The sequence below is a fragment of the Miscanthus floridulus genome, unplaced genomic scaffold (assembly GCF_019320115.1).
Source record: "Miscanthus floridulus cultivar M001 unplaced genomic scaffold, ASM1932011v1 os_2490_3_4, whole genome shotgun sequence".
Taxonomy (NCBI): Eukaryota; Viridiplantae; Streptophyta; class Magnoliopsida; order Poales; family Poaceae; genus Miscanthus; species Miscanthus floridulus.
In genome coordinates, this window is record NW_027098337.1 from 10,603 (window position 1) to 36,493 (window position 25,891).

At 42.7% G+C, this 25,891-nt stretch overlaps 1 long non-coding RNA gene across 1 annotated transcript; it reads left to right on the plus strand.

Annotated features, from left to right (window-relative positions):
- The first annotated feature begins 23,149 nt into the window (after nt 1–23,149).
- Nucleotides 23,150–25,304, plus strand: LOC136535053 (uncharacterized). The gene is made up of 3 exons (XR_010778919.1): nt 23,150–23,600; nt 23,705–23,885; nt 25,225–25,304. It is a non-coding gene; the product is annotated as an uncharacterized lncRNA (long non-coding RNA).
- Nucleotides 25,305–25,891: the final 587 nt, after the last annotated feature.

The following is a 25,891-nucleotide window of genomic DNA, read 5'->3' on the forward strand; positions in this document are numbered from 1 at the left end:
AACTTGAGTCGACCTGGCTTCAATAAGATGTTGGTCGTGATTGGCACCCTGCTTCCGGAGGGCCACATTCTACCAAAGAGCATGTACGAGTCACAGAAACTCCTTCGTGCACTTAAGATGCCGTATGAGTAGATACATGCTTGTCCGAAGGGGGTGTGTCCTATTTAGGAAAGAACATGAGCATACAAAGTTCTGTCGAAAGTATAAATCCTCTAGGTACCTAGAGGTAGACTCTGATGATGGCCAGAAGAGGCAACTTACGATCCCCATGAAAATCCTATGGTACCTTCCATTCCTACCGAGGATCCAACGGCTATACATCATCGAGGAATCCGCGAAACAGATGACATGACACAAAAATGGCAAACGGTACAATCCTGATAAGATGGTACATCCATCCGATGGTGAAGCTTGGATCCGCTTTAATGACAAACATCGTGACAAAGCAGATGAGGCTCGTAATGTACGTGTCGCGTTGGCAACAGATGGGTTCAATCTTTATGGAATGATGGCTGCCCCATACACATGTTGGCCCATCTTCGTTATCCCCCTTAATCTCCCCCCCCGGTGTCTCCTTTCAACGACATAACGTATTCTTGTCGTTGATAATTCCTAGACACCTAGGGAGTAAATATGGGTGTGTTCATGGAGCACGTGTTTGATGAATTGGTCCGTGCTTGGGACGAAGGGGTATGGACATACGATCGAGCTACAAAGACAACCTTCAAAATGCACGTTTGGTACCACTACTCCCTGCATGACTTCCTGGCGTATGGGATATTCTGCGCCCGGTGTGTTCATGGGAAGTTCCCATGCCCAATATGCAAGGAAGGTGTGAGGTTCATTTGGTTGCAGAAGGGTGGCAAGTATTCGTCGTTCAACAGACATCGTCAATTCCTACCTCTTGACCATCCATTTAGATAAGACATCAAGAACTTTATGAATGGTGTCAAAGTGACAAACCCTGCACCATGGATGATGACTAGTGCTGAGGTTCATGCTTAGATAGATGCTCTTGTGCCCAATGAAGAAGGTGGTTTTGTGGGATATGGTGAGCAACATATGTGGACTCATATCTCAGGTATGACGAGGCTCCCCTATTTCGATGACCTTCTTCTGCCACATAACATTGATGTAATGCACACTGAAAAGAATGTCACCGAGGCACTTTAGGCAACACTCATGGACACTAAAAAGTCTAAGGACAACCCTAAGGCTAGAGTGGACCTGGCAACGTTGTGCGATAGACCAAATCAAGAGATGCAGTCTCCTAGTCGTGGCAAGACCTGGAGAAGGCCTAAGGCCGATTTTGTCTTGAAAAAGGACCAAAGGAGGGAAGTACTTGAATGGATCAAGACGCTAATGTTCCCTGATGGGTATGCAGCGAATCTAAGAGGAGAGTGAACTTAGGCACTCTGCGAGTAAAACGGGATAAAGAGTCATGACTACCACATATGGATTGAGCGGCTTCTTCCGGCGATGGTTCAAGGCTATGTCCCGGAACATGTCTGGCAAGTGCTGGCAGAGTTGAGCTACTTATTCCGCCAGCTTTGTGCCAAGGAGCTCTCTCAGACCATCATTGATGACTTGGAAAAAGCAGCACCCATGTTGCTCTGTAAGTTGGAGAAGATCTTTCCACCTGGCTTCTTCTTGCCGATGCAGCATTTGATTGTGCACCTCCCATATGAGGCACGGATGGGGGGGGGGGCCCGTACAGAACCATTGGTGCTATCCAATCGAGAGATGTCTGAAGACTCTTCTCAAAAAATGTAGAAATAAAGCCAAAATTGAGGCTTCCATTGTAGAGGCATACATTCTAGAGGAGGTGCCGAACTTCACAGAGAAATACTACACTAAGAAACTTCCTAGCATTTATAATCCACCCCCTCGTTACAATGCTGGTGAAAATGAATCGAACCTCAGCCTTTTCCAAGGGCAACTCGGAAGCACAAGTGCATCGACCACTAAGCAATTGAAAAATGAAGAGTGGCGCAGTATCATGCTATATGTGTTGACCAACCTTGTCGAGGTGCAGCTGTTCATTGGGTAAGTTCTGAACGAACTTGTTTCATTGTGCCATATGTCCTTGTTTTCTTTCTTCGTCCAACCCCCTTGTTTCTCATTGGTATAGGGAATTTCTTCATCAATCCTAACATGGATCAAGGCAACCTACCCTGCAAGAAAATGATACCTTTCTTTCACAGGGTGCGGGACCAGGGAGCCCCGATTTTATTTGTTGGTTCAAACAGAAAGCCCAAACTAACGCGTCTATAAGTGATGAGCTGAGACAGGTTGCAAAACGGCTGTGCCGTTAGGGTCAAGTCATTTACCGGTTATGACGTGAATGGATATCGTTTTCACATAGCAAGCTATGAGCAGAGTCGGCCCAATCGAGAAACCACAAACAGCGGAGTTGTTACGCTCGGCACTGATGGACTCGACTATTATGGAAGAATTGAAGAAATCTATGAACTATCATTCTATGGTTCCAAACCTCTTACTCCTATCATATTTAAATGCCACTGGTTTCATCCTAGAGTAACGAGATGGACCCCTAAGCTTGGGCTAGTCAAGATTCGACAGGATTTCGTCTATCCAGGAAAAAATGTCTACATTGTGGCTCCACAGGCCGTCCAGGTTTATTATACGTCATACACGTGCAAAGATGCCGAGCATCTTAAGGGTTGGTCTATTGTGCACAAGGTATTGCCACATGGTAAACTACCTGTCCCAAACAATGAAGATTACAACTTCAACCCAAACACATGTGATGGAGAGCTCTATCAAGAAGAGGGACTACAAGAGAGGTTTGACATAGACTTAACCGAAGAGACATGAATGGAAGTAGACAATGAAAGGGATGATGACGAGGACACTTGAGACAAGGTGCGAAATCTGAAGGACATACAAATGCTTGAGCGATTACGTTTAGGCAATGACAATGAAGACAACATTCCTCCTTCGGATAGTGTTGATGAGTTGGACAATGTTGATAGTGATGATGAGACCTATGGTCCAGCTAATCTCAATCATGAAGATTATTTCTAATACATGTAATACTATATTTTTTGTAATTATGTTTGTTCATTTTTGCAAATATTTCTAATACATGTATTACTATGTTTTTTGTAATTATGTTTTGTTCATTTTTGCGCCTATTTCTAATTACGTCTTGTTTTTCTTTTTTATTGCAGGTGATTGAACAAAGATGGCGGGCGACCGTCATAGGTCCGTGAACTCAATTTACCAAAGACCATGCCGACTACAGGAGGAGGCGGAGGGGGCGGTGGAGGGATCGGACAGGAGGAGGACCGCCAGACGTAGGAGGGGGCCGTCTCCTCCCACGCCGTGTGAGGAGCCAGAGGAGGAGGTGGCGCCCATGGACGAGTCGGACGATGAGCTGGTTCGGCAGATGGACGAGGAGGAGGGGCCGCACGAGGACGACGAGTTGGAGGCGGTAGCCACAGGTTCCGCTTCCTCCGACTCCTCTTTGAGTGTCTACTTGCGAGGTCCCGCGAGCCTCCCACAGGTTCTGCTTCCTCACGAACGCCTAGTGATTCACCCCGAAGGGCAAAAGTAAGTAACTTTATATGTTATCACCACTACTTCATATGATATGAATGAAAAAAACTAATAATTTTTCTTAATCACTTGTGCAGGAACTGGGTGGGTTGTGTCGGGTGGTAGCGCACGGCTAGTCAACGGCATCCCTGGGTCTTCTGTGCAGGCAACACTTCCCCGACATTGTCACGTACGCATCGAAGACAGAGCCGGCCTACTCGTTTGACCACTACGCCGTCGCCACCGATGCGGAGTACCCCAACAAGGTGGCGCGGGTGAAGGCAGAGTTTTGGGTAAGTCTCCCTCGCACAACATTGCTCAATACGTCGCATTCATTGGACTTTTCTTGAAATAATGAATGGATACATCACTTTTGTATGCAGACTTTTTATAGATGCGAGGAGGGATTTGAGGCCAGGGCGGAGCAGGTGACTACCAAAGCCTGTAAAAAACTCATCACCGACATGCATCACGAGGTGCGCATCCAGGCCATCGTAACCTACTACAGGTCGAAGCTTGGAGAGAGGAAAACCAAGAAAGACGCAAGAGAGATGCAGCTAACCCGGGAGCAGTACCTTGAGGTAAATGAAGAACATCAATATTGATTCGTTTTGAGATTAAGTTGGTTTAATTTGATCTTCTTATATGTCAAATACTTGATGATGTGTAGATGATTCCCTGGTGGTGCCAAGCGTATCCCGAGTGCTGGGCGATGCCCGGGACCGTCGTTTGCAGATGCAAGGTCCAGCACACCATCAAGGCAGCCGCAGCCTCGCCGGATACAAACAAGCACGGGTACGCGAATTCATTTATCTATTGTGATGCTCAGTTCTGCCTGATTTCTAATCATCGTGTTGTCTTTCTCGCAGTCAGCGTCACATAGTGGCCAGGCTTGTTTGGACTTCCAGGCATGGTGTATGGCCCACAAGGGCAAGGCAACGTCCGACGTCTCCTTCAACCTAGAGGACCCGCCCGAGGCATACACGAACCCAAGAGTCTACTCCCGCATCAGTGAGTACACTAAGGTGGCGAGGTCGCTCCATGGGTCAGACCATGATCCGAGCACCCAGGACTTCGATGGAGAGGCCGTCATGAGGGCGGGGCAAGGCAAGAAGCATGGGTGGTTCTGGCTTGGCGACGGTGTCATCGACACAGCCTCTACTACCTCTCTCTCCCAGATCCGAGCACAGAGCATGAGCGAGAGCCCGGCCATTCACACACTGCCGACCACCACACAGCACCGGGTCGATGCACTCGAGGTTATTCATGTTTTACTCGTCATACACTGATCTTTACACACCTTAATTAGCTTTGCATTACTGAAACATTAGAGTGAAATATTGCAGGCCCGGCTGGAATAAGAAATGAGGCAACGTCAGGAGCTGGAGTGATGATGTAGACGGGGGTCCCGATCTTCCGTCAGGTTCAAGATAAACAACGATTTGTTCGGAGAGTGACACACCGATCCCGCTTCAGATCACAAAGACCCAAACCCTACAACCTTAGCACCACGTCTCCTCTGTTTATCAACCATGTCACAATCCGGTTGACCTCGCCAAGAAGGCTAATCCCTGCTGCGAATCAAAGAACACAAGCAAGAACAAGATAAAAAGCAACTCAATTAAAGTGACAATTGCAGATGAATGATTAAGCACTCGAAGTTGGGGTCTTGCAAACCGATAACGGCGACTATTCAATGACAGATTGATCTAAAACAAAACCCAAACCCTAAAGTAGGTGGTGGCTACTGATTATATAGCCTAAGGGACGTCCAAGGATCCCTCTTCATGTCCTAAAGGTGTCCCAACACGTTACAAGGCCCAACGGCCCAAAAGAAGGTGTCGCAGCACCCTGACAGATTCTGGACGCTGACTTGTTTCGATGATTCCCGTTGATTCCGAAGAGCTTTTAATGTGAAACCACTTGGATTGGCTTCCTTATCAAATTATCTTTCCATCCATATGTGGATCATCGAAAACGGAGTTCAGATGCGTCCTGGGCATCCATTTTATTGTAGACTGGTCCTGATGGCCGAGGCAGACTCACAACTCGGATTGGACTGGGCCTCTGGCTTGGCTTGGACGTCCTTGCTGGCCTCCTAAGGTGGTGGCCAAGGAGGAGGACGTCCAAGGCCATCTCTTAGGCATTCTCCATCTTCTTGGGGCATGCTCCAACTTGGGCCTGGGTCCCAAGGATGTCTAACAAGCCCATGACGACAGTGTAGCTCCCGCCAAGACGATGAGGACATGGCACCTTCGGATATAAACAATGATTATAAGGTGCGCTCGTTTCTACATTTGCATAGTGGCTTTGGTTATAATTCACTTGGTTCCACATGTACATGTCACTATTTGATTGTAGGTTCAAATGTGTTTCATAATGGAAGTTCATCAAAGTTGAACTTTCGGTTCGTCGGTAGCCCGATAGTGCCTTATTGGGAAGGCCATAACTCATCCATCCGGAGTGCGATCGAGGTCAATGAGCACTTGATGGAAATATTGTTTGATAAGCTTTCAAATAGATCTGGTTCCATCTCAATATCACGTCGGCAATGCCTCAAAATTACCAATATATTCTGTCGCTATTTCTGGCGGGAGCTACACTGTCGTCATGGGCTTGTTAGACATCCTTGGGACCCAGGCCCAAGTTGGAGCATGCCCCAAGAAGATGGAGAACACCTAAGAGATGGCCTTGGACGTCCTCCTCCTTGGCCACCACCTTAGGAGGCCAGCAAGGACGTCCAAGCCAAGCCAGAGGCCCAGTCCAATCCGAGTTCGAGTCTGCCTTGGCCATCAGGACCAGTCTACAATAAAATGGACGCCCAGGACGCATCCGAACTCCGTTTTCGATGATCCACATATGGATGGAAATATAATTTGATAAGGAAGCCAATCCAAGTGGTTTCACATCAAAAGCTCTTCGTAATCAATGGGAATCGTCGAAACAAGTCAGCGTCCAGAATCTATCAGGGTGCTGCGACACCTTCTTTTGGGCCGTTGGGCCTTGTAACGTGTTGGGACACCTTTAGGACGTGAAGAGGGATCCTTGGACGTCCCTTAGGCTATATAATTAGTAGCCACCACCTACTTTAGGGTTTGGGTTTTATTTTAGATCAATCTGTCATTGAACAGTCGCCGTTATCGGTTTGCAAGACCCCAACTTCGAGTGCTTAATCATTCATCTGCAATTGTCACTTTAATTGAGTTACTTTTTATCTTGTTCTTGCTTGTGTTCTTCGATTCGCAGCAGGGATTAGCCTTCTTGGCGAGGTCAACCGGATTGTGACACGGTTGATAACCAGAGGAGACGTGGTGCTAAGGTTGCAGGGTTTGAGTCTTTGTGATCTGAAGCCGGATCGGTGTGTCGCTCTCCGAACAAATCATTGTTTATCTTGAACCTGATGGAAGATCGAGATCCCTGTCTCCATTAAATGGTAATCAGAGCTAAGGTATACCATCAGGTTCACTTTTATTCCCTAGGTTGAGTGTTTCGCATTCGTCCTATAGTCCAGTGCCATACTTTTATTTCCTATCCTAGAACCTTCCGCGCCATAGCCTTTGCATATTTCAGTTTCAGATTCCGTTGTTGAGTTTATGTCCTAGGTCAAAGTCTTGTTGCTGGTTTAGATTGTGTTCTTTTCTAGTTTGTGTTGATCCCTCCACCCGCCGCTATTCCGTATCACCATCGGTTTGCATCTTGTGTCCACTAAAACCCTTATTCGAGCAGCTTCCTTAAAACAGTCATAACTTTTGCATCCGAACTCGAAGCGGGGAAAATTTTATATCTGCGGAGAACGCCAGAAAATTTTAGATCTATTTCATCCCAGCATAGCTGGGTTCGCAAAATTAGATTTGCGAAATTCAATTAGGAAAATTGAGTTTCTGGGCCCAGAAGTTTTGGTATGCTTTTTAGAGCACAGTCCTAATTTTCTATAGGCCACATCTTTTATTCAATTGAGCTCAATTTTTTGATGTTTATTCTTGTGTGCTCCTTGCTGAGAAAAAAATATCAAAAGAGCAAAAGCAAGAAAAAAAGATTGGACAAAAAAAAGAAAAAAATAGTAAAAGAGAATAGAAGATATCGAAAAGGAGCACATAAGGAACACTCAATAGCTCTATTGTTTGTGGTACCTTTTGCCTTGTTCATATCCGTTGCTACCTTTAATACTTGTTTCCTTTCATCCTTGTTTCCTCTCTTGTTTATCACAACTTGTGATAGGAACACGTATAGGCCAGCAACTAAGACAAGTGCTCTGGACATTTATTCAATATTGCTGTCTGTTACTGACTTGTGTGCCAGATATACATATTACTCTTTGTTTGCCTTCCAAGCTCCACAAATTCTTCAGATCAATATAGAAAAAGGGCTTTGCAATCTCGGTACCACTACCTCATAGGTATCACAAACCAACCGCCGGTTGTACCGCCCACTGCTTGCATTGGTAAGAACTTTGTAAGAGCTTGGTAAGACGCTTCCACTTGCTATCAAAAGTGACACCACTACAACCACGTAATCATTTAATAGGGATAATATTTTTGTATTGTCTTTTGCTGTCTTCTAACAATGACAGGTTGTTCGTATCCACCGACTTATGATGGTATAGATGCTGATGAGTACATGGAATGGAAAATTGCCATCGATAACATATTTGCTACTCGCTTTATGTGTCCAAGGAGGAAGGTAAAAAATGCAGCTAGTGTTTTGCGACATTCTGCTTTATCTTGGTGGGAGTCTTTAGATCCTTCTGATAAGCCTCAAACTTGGAATGATATGAAACTTCTTATGCGAGAAACCTTTGTTAATCCACCTCCTGTTTTGACTTCATATGATGAGGTGCACCATTTAGAGGAAGAGTCGGTTGTTATTTCTCCTGCTATGCCTAACCTTTTGCAGGACAATGTAGAAAAGAGCAAGGATGATGTGACAGAAAATGAGAAGCTCACAGCCTCATGTGAAAATTTAGAACCATCAACTATTACCCCTACGGAACATGAGAGCAAAGGTAATGCCCATGATGCTAAACTCACAGAAGGTGAGAGTTCTCTTGATGTGCTGAAATTTTCCACCAATCATGCTATGATAGAGCAAATTTAATGGAGCATTCGCTTGATTTACCTTTGTCACAAGATGATTTGCTTGATGTTTCTTGTGACGAAGATGACTTGCATGATGATATTTATGTTATACCCATGCAATCATTGAAGAATGATCACGCTATACGTGTGCTAAAAATGAGCACTTGTGCTGAAAATAGACTTGTTATTCATAATGCTAGTGAAGTTGATGAGCTAAAATTATTGTCTTCTTTAAATACTTTGGGTTACATTGAATTTGATGTTCCGTGTAATCTTAGTTCTTTAGAGGAGAAACTTTATGCCTATGCTGATTTGCCATGGTTCTCTAGACATACATATCATTTTATTGGAAAATATAATTGTAAAGGAGAGTATATGGTGCATCGTGTCTATATTTGTTCAAATATGAAATCTCCTTATATTGTGCAAAAGTATGATCAACCAAAGGATTGAAATTGCTATAATCTTGTCATGTCAAGTTCCCCTAGTTTTGTTATAAAAAACATGTTAAATTTCAAGAAGGGGAGCAATGTTGGCTACTATCGACAACTTGTCCACCAGCTAAGCTCAAACCGAGGACGGTTTGTTGTCAAGAAGGGGAGGATGATGAGGACATGGCACCTTCGGATATGAACAATGATTATAAGGTGCGCTCATTCCTACATTTGCATAGTGGCTTTGGTTATAATTCACTTGGTTCCACATGTATATGTCACTATTTGATTGTAGGTTCAATGTGTTTCATAATGGAAGTTCATCAAAGTTGAACTTTTCGTTCATCGGTAGTCCGACAGTGCCTCATTGGGAAGGCCATAACTCATCCATCCGGAGTGCGATCGAGGTCAATGAGCACTTGATGGAAAGCTTGTTTGATAAGCTTTCAAATAGATCTGGTTCTATCTCAATACCACGTTGGCAATGCCTCGAAATCACCAATATATTCTGTCGCTATTTCTGGCGGGAGCTACACTGTCGTCATGGGCTTGTTAGACATCCTTGGGACCCAGGCCCAAGTTGGAGCATGCCCCATGAAGATGGAGAACACCTAAGAGATGGCCTTGGACGTCCTCCTCCTTGGCCACCACCTTAGGAGGCCAGCAAGGACGTCCAAGCCAAGCCAGAGGCCCAGTCCAATCCGAGTTCGAGTCTGCCTCGGCCATCAGGACCAGTCTACAATAAAATGGACGCCCAGGACGCATCCAAACTCCGTTTTCAATGATCCACATATGAATGGAAAGATAATTTGATAAGGAAGCCAATCCAAGTGGTTTCACATCAAAAGCTCTTCGGAATCAATGGGAATCGTCGAAACAAGTCAGCGTCCAGAATTTGTCAGGGTGCTGCGACACCTTCTTTTGGGCCGTTGGGCCTTGTAACGTGTTGGGACACCTTTAGGGACGTGAAGAGGGATCATTGGACGTCCCTTAGGCTATATAATCAGTAGCCACCACCTACTTTAGGGTTTGGGTTTTGTTTTAGATCAATCTATCATTGAACAGTTGCCGTTATCGGTTTGTAAGACCCCAACTTCGAGTGCTTAATCATTCATCTGCAATTATCACTTTAATTGAGTTGCTTTTTATCTTGTTCTTGCTTGTGTTCTTCGATTCTCAGCAAGGATTAGCCTTCTTGGCGAGGTCAATCGGATTGTGACACGGTTGATAACCAGAGGAGACGTGGTGCTAAGGTTGCAGGGTTTGGGTCTTTGTGATCTGAAGCCGGATCGGTGTGTCGCTCTTCGAACAAATCGTTGTTTATCTTGAAACCTGACGGAAGATCGGACCCCGTCTACATTATGGAGGCTAGGCACCAGAGGATGGCGGCCCAGCTGGAAGGTCGAGCGGGCCGAGTGGCAGGCCCAGGCGCAGAGGCTGACGGACATTACAGAGTTCCTACAAGGGCTTGGGCAACGTGTGGGCTTCTCTCTGTCAGTTGGGCTGTTGGTTCCACCTCTGCCTCCGCGTCATGCAGCTCCAGCTACTCCTGTGAGTATGAAAGTTTTTTTACTTTTGCTTGTGCTGTGCTGTATGCCTCTACCTTCCTAGATTAGCTATCCAAATAATCTTGTCTCACATGCAATCTTTTCTCCTTTGTGCAGTCTCCATCTGACGGTGGTTCGAATAATCCACCTCATGCACCTCAGAATGATGGAACTGGGCCTTCACCATAGTCGCAGTGCCCGAGATGAGTGCACGTTGTATTTTTTTCATTTGTTGTTCACTTGATGATGGACTTGTGATATACTTGTGATGCACTTGTGGACTTTGATGGACTTGTGTATTTATTTGGATGAACTTGAGCACTTATTATTATATATGTGATTATATTGTGATGGATGTGATATGTTGCGGATGGATTTGTGGCTGGATGAGATATCTATGTGATGGCTGCGCTCTCTCTGTGCTGACTGCGCTCTCTATTGTGGATGCTATCTTGCTTGTACTGCAATTTTTTGTCATGCATGGAATGTACTTAAAAATTGTCCTTTTTGGGTCACTTTGCCGAGTGTTGCACTCGGCAAAGGACCCCGTTGCCGAGTGCCATGGTCCAGCACTCGGCAAGCTGGAAAATGGGCGCTCGGAAAACCATTTTTCCAGCTTTGCCGAGTGCCATGACCATGGCACTCGGCAAAGAATTTAAAAAAATCTTTGCCGAGTGCCCTCTGTCTAGCACTCGGCAAAGTTTGAATTTTTTTTAAAAAAAATTCTTTGCCGAGTGCCCTCTGTCTGGCACTCGGCAAGGTAAAAGGGCACTCGGCAAAGAATTTTTTTAAAAAAAATTCAAACTTTGCCGAGTGTCGGCCAGAAGGCACTCGGCAAAGAATTTTTTTTAAAAAAATTCAAACTTTGCCGAGTGCCGGCAAGAGGGCACTCGGCAAAGAATTTTAAAAAAAATTCAAACTTTGCCGAGCGCCGGCCAGTGGTCACTCGGCAAAGAAATTTAAAAAAAAATAAAAATCTTTGCCGAGTGCCTGTAGGGTTGACACTCGGCAAAGCCACCGTCAACAGGGCCGGCGCCGTGACGGTCGTTTTTCTTTGCCGAGTGCCCCCGGGGCTCTCGGCAAAGCCTTTGCCGAGTGCCCGATAAAAGACACTCGGCAAGAGGGCTTTGCCGATCAATTTTTTTGCCATGTGTTCTTTGCCGAGTGCCGTACTCGGAAAAGGCTTTGCCGAGTACAATTTGGCCTTTGCAGGCACTCGGCAAAGAACCTGGATCCAGTAGTGGCGTATATAATGACATCCGCTTTTGCGAAGCATCTGTCCCTAATGCCTTTGATTCATATCTTCATGGCAGCTGGTTTGTCACGTAGCTATTGGATTTTTTTTTTGGAATTTGGAATCTTTTTTGTGAGCCAGATCATTTGTTTCATAGTTATTGGATACACCAACAAATAACAGCTATTTATGCTCCTCAATCAGGATGGTTGGCGAAGCACCTATTGTGTTGATCTACCTATGAATTTTGCACAAAACCTTGTGATGTTTCGTGAAGTGATAGAAGCCATGCTAGTTTGCTATTCTGCTACTAAAGCTTCCACAAATATTACTCCTGCAAAGCAGGAACCTTATTTAATTATTTCAGAGCGAAAAAAACCGCATGGGCTACAGATCCTCTGCCCAGGGTTCCCTCCCTCTACTCCTTCTCCAGTGGCTGGCCTCACATGTGATACGTTGGATACTGGCCGGATCTAGGGACACATACATATGACATGTATATGTGCGAACTGATCTTGACAAGGCTCCACAGTTTGGAGTTGTAGATCTCAAGGTCTTTATTCTATCAGTGTAGCAAGGGGTCCCAGTGCTTCCCAATCCAACCATACCAGTACCCTACTCGCCTTGTGCACAAAGCGCATCCTCCCTCTGGAGCATCGAGCACGCCCAGTTTGTTTTCACTTCTCATTGGTGTTCTTGGTCTATGCGTGTGTATTTTATTGTCTGGTTGACTGGCTGAAGGACACACCCTCTGCTCCTTTTTAAAGTGCCTTAAAGATAATAAAGAAGAGTTATTGGTCCGTGAAATAGTGCAACATTATGTTCCCATCTGTGAAAGAACATGTGTTTTGAGCTGCCTCAAAACTTTATTTCTCTAACCAGTAGCAAACACATGGTTTTGAACCATAACCTTCTCAATTAGTGAGCATACAATTTGGTCGAATTGGAAACTTCGCCATGTTTGTACTTCACATAATGCCGGTGCATGACAAAGACATCGGCACATTATTTGGCACTGCTATGAATTTAACTGTGACAATGATAAATATTCATAACATAGGTACATCCATAAGCACGTACAGGTAGAAGCGAGCTCCACAGTTTCTCACAAATTATTCTCATTAATTGGTATATATAATATAAATATGTAAGCGTTAGGTTTGGCAACAATCAAGTAACATGACCTGCACTTTTGCTAAGCATACACATATTCCTAATGCCCTCATAAGGCTATCAGCCAGATCATTTGTTGGAAACTAGCACTGACGAATTATATTACATGTCCTTGTGCACCTCAGCAATGAAATTTGGTGAAGCACTTGTTGACTATTGTGTGGAACTACCTATGAATTTGGCACTGAACCTTGTAACATTTGGTAAAGTGAGATAATTAAATATGGTATATTCGTATTCTGCTACAGAAGGTTCCATGTCTACTACTACTGCAAAAGGAAAAAAGAAAACTAATTCTGCATTATCTCAGAGAACAATATATAGAGCGTGGGACAGATTCAATTTGGTTGTCATTGGAACACCATGCGCCAACGATGCAACTGAGAACCACGAGAAGAACAAGTGTAATCGCTCTTGTGCAATCACCTCTCCATGAGCAACCACGACAGCCTCCGTAGTATCACCGTTTACCTTTGTGGAGGGCTGTGTGGTTGTACCTGTGCATGGTTGCATTAAGCATCAGCGAATTCTACAGCACTGTGTCCTCTAATCTTACCGTGAAACAGGACTCCAGATGGGCAGCCACTACTCACATAACAGTATATTCCAGAATTCCAGTGCCTCCTAATCCCATGATTACACTTACTTATCACATCACGGGTCACGCACAAACGGCATGCATCCTCCTACCCTCAAGAGCCCACAAACGGCTCACTTAACCACACTCACGTAACCTTCTTCTATTACCCTCAGTGCTAAGTTAGGTCTCAAAGTTGCTAGAGCCTAGGAGAGGTATAGGGTCACTATGTTGCAAGCAGTGATCACTATTGCGTCTACCACGCTATCCAACAACCATTCTGATCACGCCAGCATTGCTCCTAGCATGCCTTGGATCTGGCATGGCTCCATCTTCACAAACTTTTTTATAGTATTGGTAGTGCACCATCTTCACTACTAAGGAAAGGTGTATGTGGAGGGTCTTCAGAAAAGCTCGAAGGAAGACTTAGAATAAAGTTATTTCTAGACATGACTGGCAGCCTACAAGAACTTTGAAGCTATTTTTGATAATGGGATCCTCTAATCCGTATGTTGGACTACAAGAGCACATATGGGGACCTTATTATAACCAAAAGCTCTGGGGGTAAGTGAATCTGACTATGGTAGGTGGAACGTAGGACATTGTTGGGTTATCCAAAACCTGACAATAATATTTTGTTTCCACTGTCGGAGTCATGCCATGACCTGATAGTGGCAAATCACAGCTGGTTTGTGGCCTAACCTGGTAGTGATATTGCCCCTATCACTACCGGTTCGTGGCTCGGCAGTGATATATCACTACCGGGCCATGGTTCAATCCGGCAGTGATGAGGGCCTTCACTACCGGGTCAACATGATCCTGAGCTATCTACCAGGCAGTGAAGCCAAGTCCTCATTGGCTCCAGTGTACCCAACAGTGATTGGCCAACATGGATTGTGTGTTCTGCAATAGTGAACCTCTATAGTTTTTTAATAAATTGTTTTTGTTAAGTTAAGTTGTATACATAACAAAAAGAAAGTAGGGAAATACTCCAGTACTCCCTTTCTAAAATCAGCACTGATCCTTAAGCAGCCAATTAATTCAAAACAATTATTATATTTAATTGTCAGCCCAGGTCACAGCCCCCACACTCGTGCAGCCCAGCCTAGCCCCATTTCGACCCACCCTGTCAACTCATTGCAACATGCGCGGTGGCACATGAACAACGTCAGCGAGAACCCAGTTTGGAGATGCTCACGGTGCTTTACACCATCATGGATGTTTGGAGTCCCGACACACTTTGTGTCTGTGGCCCTAAGCGCATAGTTTACCTTCGTGGACAGGACAGGTACAAGACCAGGATACGAGACAGGATCATTTTGATCTAAAGGAATGCAACACCTTGTCCTGGGTCGTAAGATGGCACAGCGAAGTCTGCAGTGCGGGGACCTTGATGACCCCCCTGAAACAGGACTCCAGATTAGGATGGGCAGCTCCTTCCACGCCAGCCATGTATCCTAGAATTCCGGTGCCTCCCGATCCCATGACACACTCAATGCTATCACCTCTACTCCTCTAGCAGTCTAGTCTAGCACAAATTGCATCATCTCTCGCTCTCTAGACCGTAGTCACCTGACTTCTCAAGTTCTCATCCACGTTTGGGCGGCTCTCTGTGTCATCTTTTGCTTGCGAAATGGACGCGCTCTTGTTCTCTTTTAAGGCCATGTTGATTTATGGGTCATGCAATTGTACATGAAGCTGGCATTGAGGACCATTAAACGATCTCACGTGCAATGCACGTTTTTGCTGCCATTATGCTGCGTCCAAACTTATATTTCTGTAACCAATAATGACCAATGGTTTTTGCACTGCGTTGCTGCGACGTGTTTTGGAACTCAGGTAGTTATAAAAAAAATCCTTCTCAATTAGTGAGGATACCATTTGCTTCAGGTGAATCTTTGCTATGTCTCCACCTCACCTAAAGCCAGTGCACAGAAAAGATCCATATCACAGGATGTTACCTTGAAATTTAACTATGAACTCTGTGGAAAACATACATAATATAATCATTGTGCAAAGAACTTTTATACACTAAAAACTTGGGGATTCAGACCATAAATTCCTCCCAAATGGATACGAGAAAAGAATTGTTGTTCCAATTTGTATTATGAACCTCCGGCAACCTCCCTGTCCACCAATATAATAAAGCTAACTCCTCTCTGTATACCAGTCCACTACACAACTGCTACACCCAGACCCAGGCTAGTAGGTCACACCACCCCTGGAATCTTGAAACCAATCATCGCCACCTCCATTTTCAGCATTGCATCTCCACCGTCATCCCCTGCATCTCCATGGTCGGCAGCAGCATCGGCATTTATGAGCTCCTGCCTTGCAACTTCATTGTTAATTTCTTCTGGTGATTATTCGGTTCGGGCTGAGGCTCCTTTTCTACTTTAATGGTCTTCAGGTTATGCTCTGCAAAAAAAAAATGTGGTGAATGGCTTGGGGAGCTGCAAGATGTGCACAGTTTGGAGTTTTGGACCCATCCTGATGCTTTACACTTTCGTACTAAGGAAACTAGATAGCAGAAGTCACAAACACACCTTGAAGCAGCAGTTTCTCTCCTGCTTGGCACTCTGAACAAGGTTGTTGTAGTGTTTATCTTACTTCAATGTTAAAGTGGAACCTACATACGTCACGCAGATTGTTATTTAGATTCATAACAAACTAACTACCTTCCAATCACAAATATAAGTTAATTGAGGTTTCCCCTAAGTAAAGATTTTTTAACTTTAACAACTGATAACTAAGATTTTATATGGACTGACAAGGCATTCCTAGATTCATTATCAAAAGAAACTAATTTGCGGGTTGTAACGCCCCAGTCTGGGAAGATGGCTAAGATCCACTCTACACGTTGAATGGACCACGCCTACTAATTAACTCTCTTGCGTTTTTGTCCTCGCTTCGCACAAAAAGTTCAAACCGAAGTTCATTAGCTTCCCAAGACTGAGACCTTTGAGCTGGTTGGTTGCCTCCCAGGTTCGACTAAATTTCTTGAGCTACAGTGATCTGCGCTGCTACAGTGACCCACACCACCTTGTCACTACAGTATCGGCCATTCGGCCCAGCCCATGACCGGCCCATTAGTGGGGTCTCACATATACCCACCCTTAAGGACTCGACGTCCTCGTTGAGGATCGAACCAACCTACCTAAATAGGACAAATGTCCAGGATCGACTCTCTTGGTTCACGTACATATTCCCAGCTCCCTGGCCCAAGTGCCATGCTCTCACAGGAGCCATGCGCAACCTGTCCGAGCTCCCAAGCCATATGTCCATGAAACCGCGAGAGTTGGCTCTGAATACCATTTGTAACGCCCCAGTCCGGGAAGATGACTAAGATCCACTCTACACGTTGAATGGACCACGCCTGCTAATTAACTCTCTTGCGTTTTCATCCTCGCTTCGCGCAAAAGGTTCAAACCAACACTACTACAAAACAAGGATACTATAGCACTTTCTTGTAACATATTCATCAATGTGTTCCAGTGAAATTTCATAGTAACACGAAATAGTGTGTTACATACTTCGATTGTAACACAAAACATTTTTTTATAAAAAATGTGTTACTAACAATAATTATAGTAACACAAAATTATTGTTACAAGCAAAATGTTATAAAAGTGTACTATGTTGTAACACATAAATAGAACACATAAAATATGTTACAAATATATGCCCTGTAGTAACACAAAAATGTTACCGCCCAAGTGTTACAAAGAAACATATACACGTGAACCTTTCTATTCATAGGCGACACAGACATCGCACCTAAGTGTCGTCGAAGCTGTTAGGCAACCACAACGTAGTCATCACATGAAAATCAAGTAGCAATGGGGTAGGCAATTAAAAAGGTTAATTAGTTCGATGCCAGAGCCTGTTGTCAATTTATAGGCTGAGCTCAAGACACTCTAGATGGAGCCAGATCACAAGAACACGTACAATGGGGAAGAAAAAAAACTAGAAACCAAAAAATATGTGAAGTTAAATGAGAGTAATATAGATATTTTTGACATTGTTGCATGAACCCACTAACCTATCATCTTTTCATCCACATGAATACCCGTCAAATTTACAACACATTGTCAAGATATTGTTTCCTATGATCAAAACCTGAGTGCAAACATTTTTTTGTGGTTTTGAGTCTAACAAAAAGTTATAAAAAACGGTCATATATGGCAACCAAAAAAAGTTAAATCAAATAAGTAATCACTCAAAGAAAAAATTATCTCAATGTTATAAAATGCACACAAAGGCCACAAAAAAAGGCATTTTAGTCTGGCCTTTAAATGATATTTGAGGCAATATGAAACAAGCGCCATCACAATGAAATAGGAAATTTGAAAACAGCCTCCAACATGTTTTGTGGTAATATTCAAAATATCATGACCATCATCTAGAATATTTACATATAGAATGTGAATTCTCAAAGGGTTCGACAATAAAAGAAAAATGTATTCTCTCCAACTTCACGAGCTTGCATCCATCATACTTTAGGCTTGAACAAGGTGTCTAGGGATGCCACGCAACATTAGTAACCTGCAATTCAAGAAAAAAGAAAATAGTTTAAGAATTTTTCTATACATTAATTGGAAAATAAAGCTTCTAAAAATAAGACAAATTCAATGTTGAGATGTAGAACAATAATAAAGCTTCTACAATAATAAAGCTTCTACGATAATATATGCCATGCCTGACGGATTATGAATATTGTGTTATGAATTACATAAAGTGGACTCAAATAGTTTGTTTCATCTCAACTAATTGGGCAATGTTCTTGAAACAATATTTGTATGAAGAATACTTCGACCATTCCTACTTCAGACTTCAGTATAAAAATATATGGCTCAGAGTTGCAGCAAGCATCATTATATGCATTCAGCTATGATTACCATGATACTATAATGAACAAAGCAAGTACTAGATATCCAATGATTATATTTTCTCTAGGTCTGTTGAAATTGAAGTTCATCAAATTTACCTTATTACTTCACGAGACACCTGCAAAGAACGGGCTACTAGCAAAGTAATTCATGTTTTCAGAATTGTTTGACTACCTGATAATCCATATATTAAACAATCATTAGTCCATGCCAAAATACGATAAACTGGCAAAAAAATTTTGGAGCTCCGCTTAAATGTGTGGTAACAAACTAATCTTGACGAAAGTGGCTGATGAGGGATTTTGAGTTCCTAATATGACTGACTGCAGATGTATCAAACTAAAATAGGAATAAATGGCAACGATCCATGCCATTGAAAAGGTATTGGACAAAAATCTAATACACAAAATCATATATCCCAGAGGAAATTGCTATCTATATAGGTGAAGGGCATGGTGATTAATCTCAACTAACCTGGAGACGACCCTCTGCATGGATCACGATGTCTAGCGGCTCAACTTAGTAAGGTTGCCTTTTTTTACTAATGAACTGGAATCAGATGTGCCAATTTCTATTTGTAAAGGAGAGGAGTTAGGTACAAGAGACCTAAAGAAACTGTACAGGCAAAGCAAAGATAAACAACCACAAGGCAAATAACTACGGAGTACTACGGTTGCCATAGTACAAATATGGCAAACATAATTCAAAAGGCATGCGTATGCAGCTCTTCTACATGTTTGCTAGTATGCAGTTTCACATTGTTGCCATTTAGTTAGACACAATTATGAGTAATGCAGCGAAAGTGTCATTATAAATGTTACTAACAACATTTTCTGTGGAGATTCAGAAATAGCACCGAGGATATGCAGTTTTGAAACACACATGGCTGACTCAGCAATGATAAATCGTGGAATTATTTATGGCTTCAGTTTTGCATTTTTCTTTTGAGGGGAGGGCAGGGTCCACTGAATGAGCGTTGAACTTACATAAATGGGCCTCCAGCCCAGTGTGAAATAGAGTAAAGTATAGAAGAGATTAAGCAAATATATTCCCCCACATAGAAATGTGTGAATATAACTTTAAAACTTATTTTGTATTTAATTTACACCTCCACACATTACTTTCTCATATGATATTCGATAAAGACGAACTTCATACCAAAGTTGTAGTACTCGACGAGATTTACAACTTTGTAGTTCAAACTTTTTATTATTTGAGATCTTTTGGATGCCCAAATATGCAACACAAGCTTTTATAGAGTTGTGCAGTGGTAGTAAAGGATCTCGGATGGATAAACAACCAAAATAAAAGTTGTAGAATTTTTTTTTTTTTGTAGGAGATACCTTGGATGATGTCATACACGACTTTGGTGTGTACACATATGTTGTTGACATCATATTTGACGAAGAGGAGTTGTCCAACTCGGATGATGAAGATTATCAGCAACTCCTACAAGAAGCAATAAATATGCTCAAGAATTTGACACAAAGACAAAGGCAAGACATATATGAAGATTTGCTTCAATTAAGCACTAATGGCACATTACAACGAAACAGCACAACACTTATTGCTGCAAAGTACCATGTCCATGTGCGTACAATACGAGTACGGCAGAGAGCAAAAAATTGCTTGGCACATGGCATACCAGTAGATGTCAAATCTTTGAGACCTAAGAATTGTGGTCGTAAAAAAATTCAAGTGGACCTCACTAGGGTTGTTGATCCTCAAGGCACGCTTCATCCGCAATTGACGAATGAACCGGCGAGTCACATATGCCCCTTGCCGCCTGTCATCCAACTATCCAAGGATTGCCTGCAGCACAAGAAGACCGGTTCAGTATCATCTATAAAGAGGCAGAAACCTAGACATGCCTACAAGCTGACCTCAGTCATGTACACAATATAATCGTATACATAAACTCTCGTTTATTAATAAAATTTGAACATTGTAGATCAAACAGAGTAGATCAATCGTTCGCCTAACACATGATGCGGGGATTGAACTACAGATTTATGAATTTGTAAAGCACACGTTGAGATCCTAAGGTCATTACCTGGTACTGCAACCAAAAATCATATAAAAAATCACAAGTAATCTATCCAATCACCCAATATAAAACAAGAGGAATCCTCTAATCTGAAGTTGAGATTGCAGGCAGCATCCGTGTCAGATGCAGACGTTACCCTGATACTACTACTACTAACCATCAAGTTTTTATTTTTTATATATACCATAAGTACCACACAAAAATGAATACAGTATTAGGCATCTACTACTAGCAAGCACGTACATGATTGAACTGCAGGTCGGAGCAGACGCCGTACTTGGATCCTCCGCCGTCGGATGGGCATCGGCGATGTCGCGTGGAGGGGCCCGCGTTCCCGGCTCCGGGGGCCCGGCGCAGGATGGAAGTGAGAGGCCTGGCCGGACGAGGCGGACGCCGTGCGCCACCGGAGCTCCTTGGCGGCGTCGCGCGGAGTAGGAGCCCTCGCTCCTCGCTCCCGTGGCCCGGCGCACGAGCATCTCGGCGCAGGGGAGTCGACGGAGGGCGGCGCAAGAGGATATCGGCGGTGGGGAGTCGACGGAGGGTGAGTCGGAGAGGCCGAACCCGAGCAGCAGCAGGTGCGCGAGGAGTCCTCCCCCGCCGCCGCGGGGGCCGCCGCAGCAGTCTCAAATTTTTATGGTCATTTTTTTGTGGCTATATATGTGACCAACAATACATATAAAGATCAAATTTTTATTTTTATTTTAAGTCACTTGGTTGTTTTTGTATTTAATAACTTCCCCTTAATAATATTCAACTCTTCTCAGAGAATATTCAAGCAAAGTCCATTTGAAATCGTTTACTGTCCTAAAATTTTATTTGAAGTTTTATATATTTTGAATTCAAATTTAGCATGACGTGAAAAAATAATAAGAAAAATAAAAATGAGGAAACCTATAAGATTCAAACCTAGAACCTCACATAACCTCCACAGGGACTTGCATGTTTGTTGATGTTTATTGGTCATTTTTTTCTTAAGTGTGGAGAATGAGAGCTTGTCAAATTTTGATATTCAAATAAATTTAAATGAAGAAACCACAAAAATAGAAGTTGTAGATCTAGATGAGTTCTAACATTTTTTAGTTTACGACTTTATCATTTGAAATCATTAGTGTATCAAAATTTTGTTTGAAATTCTGATAATTTGATAAATTTTTTATTTGTTCAAACGAACTCGTGTGAGAAAATAACCGAAACCAAAGTTATAGAACTCGTGTGAGAAAATGACTGAACTCATTTGATTTCATTTATGGTCATAAAATTATGTCTGAACTTCAATTATATTGAAATTCAAAAGTAATAATATCTAAACTTTGTTAGAAAAATCTACAAACTTGCATGACAACATGATTTTGATATATAACCGTTGCATGAAAATTTCAAATGCTTTTAACAAAGCGGTACTACACATTGTTCATAAATGAGACATCTCACACATAGTTATATAACTAAGTGAGAGATGTTTCAATTGTTGAAGGATGTATAGTCCAAATTTATTAGAATTTTTAGATTTTTTATGGAATGCTTATGGACCCAAAATATGTTATGTTAGTTTCTAGAATTATTTAACCAAATTTAGTTACTATTGTAATTATTCATTGAATTACCAGAAAATAAAATGTAATAATATTTAATTTGGTTAGGAAAAATCTACATACTTGCATGACGATATGATTTTGGTATATAATCAGTGCATAAAATTTCAAATGATTTTAACAAAACAATACTACACATTATTCACAAATGGACACATTTCACAAAGAGTTATATAACTAAGTGAGATGTTATTGTTTGTGAAGGATGTATAGTCTCACTTTATTAAAATCGCTTGAAATTTTTATGGAACGCTTATGGACTCAAAATATGTTGTGTGTGACAATTTGCAGAATTATTTAACCAAATTTAGTTATTATCGCAATAAAATAAATATAAATTACAATAGAATAAGGGCGCGTTTAGTTCCCAAAATTTTTTGGATTTGGCTACTGTAGCACTTTCGTTTGTATTTGGTAATTAGTATCTAATTATGGACTAATTAGGTTCGAAAGTTTCGTCTCGCGATTTCTCACCTAACTGTGCAATTAGTTTTTTTTTCGTCTACATTTAGTACTCTATGCATGTGCCGCAAGATTCGATGTGACACTTTGGGGTGAAAATTTTTGGGAACTAAACAGGCCCTAAATGTGATAATATGTAAATTTGGTTAGAAAATATACAAACTTGCGTGACAATATGATATCTCAGTTCATAGAAAAAATATGTACCCAAAAAAGCAAAAACGTTTTCTAATTTGGATGGTGGGAGTAGTAAAGTTCAAAAATTATTAAAACTCCAACATATGTGTAGTAAATTTATTACCTATAATAAAAAGAAAATACTTATTTTTAGACATCTAATCAAAAAGTTCAAAAAATTGAGTCCAGTAACTTGGTATCCCGCGCTAGGCAAACCGCAGCCAAGAGCCAAAAATTGGCCAAGCCCCGCACGCGCTCGTGCTTTAAAAAAAAATTCCAACCTCCAATGCCCGCGCGCTCCCTCCTGACTGGCTGACCCAGAAATCCCTCCAAAACCTCCCGTCTATCCTTTCTCTCCCCGATCCCCCATCAGTCGCCACTCGCCACCCCCTTCAGATCCCCTCCATCGGTCGCGAGCTCCTCGTCGCCGCCCATCGCCCGCATCCTTCTCGCCACGTACTGCTACACGCAAATGATTCGAACTTTGTCGCCGCTGCAACGGGATCCCGCGACACCGGCCCATGCCAGTTCGTCGTCAACCGCCAACCTGATCCACCGACGCGCGTGGACGGGGATATGTGGTGCTCGTCAAGTGTCCGTCGCGCTCCGGCCTCCATCTAAGCCGGCGGCGTTGATTCGAGGGTGCGCGGTCTCGATCCACATGTGGGCAGCCTGAATCCAGGCGCTGGCAGCCTCGATCCGGTCCGGCTGCATCGATGTGCACGCAGGTTGCATCAATCCGGGGCAGCTTTGATCTGCGACCGAGCATCCTCGACGCAGTCGACTCCTAATCTCCGCCGCCACCGACTCTTCTCGTCTTCTCCACCAACGGGTACGCTCTAGCACAAGTGGAGCGGTCGCTCTAGGCTCCCCAAAATAATAGCCCTCCAAATATGTAAATAAGAGTCTAATTAAACTTCTTTCTGCTGCCCATAGGAAGCACCGATGCGACTGCATCGGTTGCAACCTTCCGACTTCTGACACCATCAGCACCGGCGCACTGCATCCGCGAGTCCGCGACTAGCCGACTACGATCTTGGCATCGGCTACGGCCTATGGAAGGAACAGATGAAGCGACCTTCTCCTGGCTGCTGCGGTGCTTCTGGTCGGTCGGCAGGTGAGTCCTTCCTTGCTCCTGCTAGCGTATGCTACTCTCCTTGTTAATTTAATTCTACATGCGTAGTACTATTAAAATCCTACAAGCTTAGTACTTGACACAAGAAAGGCTCAATGGAGTAGCGACAAGTGCAATTGAAAATGATATTCTGAAGAGGGTTCAATATGAAGATATAAATTATTTTTAGTTTGCACTCTGGAATTGGAAGTAGTGTTAATGCCTTAAAATGTAGCTGAAGACTGAACTATGTCTCCCACATTGGTCAGCTCGCTCGCTGCAACAGTCGGAGGTGTTCAATGGAATAAATTGCTATAGTCCTGTACTTATCACTCCTAAATTTTAGGACAATTGTAGTTAAATGGTTACCACTTGCTAATTGCCTTTAGTAATTGCTTTGGACATAGGCTACTACTTACTATTAGCAACTTGCAGTTACTACCCTTCTTTATATTTTTCTATTTTTGTGATTTGTGATCTGGATAGATACCATTCTGATGGTGAGTTTAATGGGGATGTGCCTTTTGTCTATATCTGAGCGTGCATACTATTTACCACAAGCATGATCTGTCCTGCATCTGAACTTTTTGCACAGGCGGCCCTGGCAGTGGCAAGGGAACTTGGTGTTCCAAGATTTATACTGAAGTTTTGTTGCCTAGTGGCTAAATTAGAACCCTGTAATTTCAGTCAATGAGAACTCGGTTATTTTAAACAAATAACTTCTTTGTATCAGGGCAAGATGGGCAAGCAATCTATTGTGCAGGAGTTTTGTCATTGTTAGGCAGCTGGTCCTTCTCTATTAGTAGGATGAAAAAACAAAGCTTAAAACATGGTTGTACACTATGCTGAACCTTGTATGTTTTTAGGAACTTCTAGTTCTGGTTGAGGCCATTGACAATGCTAGTTAGCGCTCTGCATATCAACCAAAATATGATAGGGCTACAGGTTGCTGAAATATTGTAGCCACTGTTTTAGGCTTGCATTTGTAGTACATAGTAGGCCACCTGTAATATTGCTTATTTATCTTCGACCCTTTTTGTATATACAGTGTTGTTGATAAGTGGATCTTTAATCCGTATTGTCTATAAAGCAGGCCACCTGTAGACAACTGCTGTTAACACATTAGTCTTTTTTAATTTAGCCATGGTGTTGATAATTGGGTCTTAATTCCATGCTCAAGAGATGTGAATGTGGATTTTAGAACAAAGTTTACACTGCTTCCTGAATCTGCATGCCTGTATTTTTCTTGGTCATTCTTCTAATTTCCTATATTTTATAAATGAACTTCTATTACCACATTAGTTGAATACATAACATTTTTTTTCTTCTCTTCTCTTCGTAGGAGATGATCATGATCAGGGGATTCGCTTGTCTGTTGGTTTGAGGGATGATGAGCCAATTGAAACATGCTAACGTGATAAGGTTAGTTTCGGTCAGTCTGTCACATACTTAATGGTCTAGTCTCTTTGTAGCACATTCTTATATGTGGATGCCTTCATTTTAATGTTTGGCTTTTAGATGCCAGTAGCACATCTATGTTCCATTTATTTCCTATTTTAGGAGTAAGCATACATGCCATGTATTCACATGGAGCTAATCATATATGCTCAACTCAGATGAAAATGAAGTGCTCAAACCCATTAGAAATTATTTATCTGGGTGCTCCACTACACTTTATAAGCAAAGCCCATACTACAGCTAGATAGGAGTACAATAAGAATACAACTAAGATCATGCAGGAAAATGAGTCGGTCATTACTAGCAACTGAAAATGAGTCGGTCACACTTAATTCCAATTGTTACTCTGCATTTTAGCATATTTGGCATCAGCATATGGTGTCATCAGAACCTTGATATCACTAAGTGAAACTAAAGTTCTCTTGTTTTTAACTGGATCACCTGTCCTGATTTTAACTCAACCTGGCGTGCGTGTAGCAACAGTCTCCTCTCTCATTTTTCACGCGATTTTTCACGCGAAAAATGCGCGCAAGCTGCGCGTGCGTGTAGCA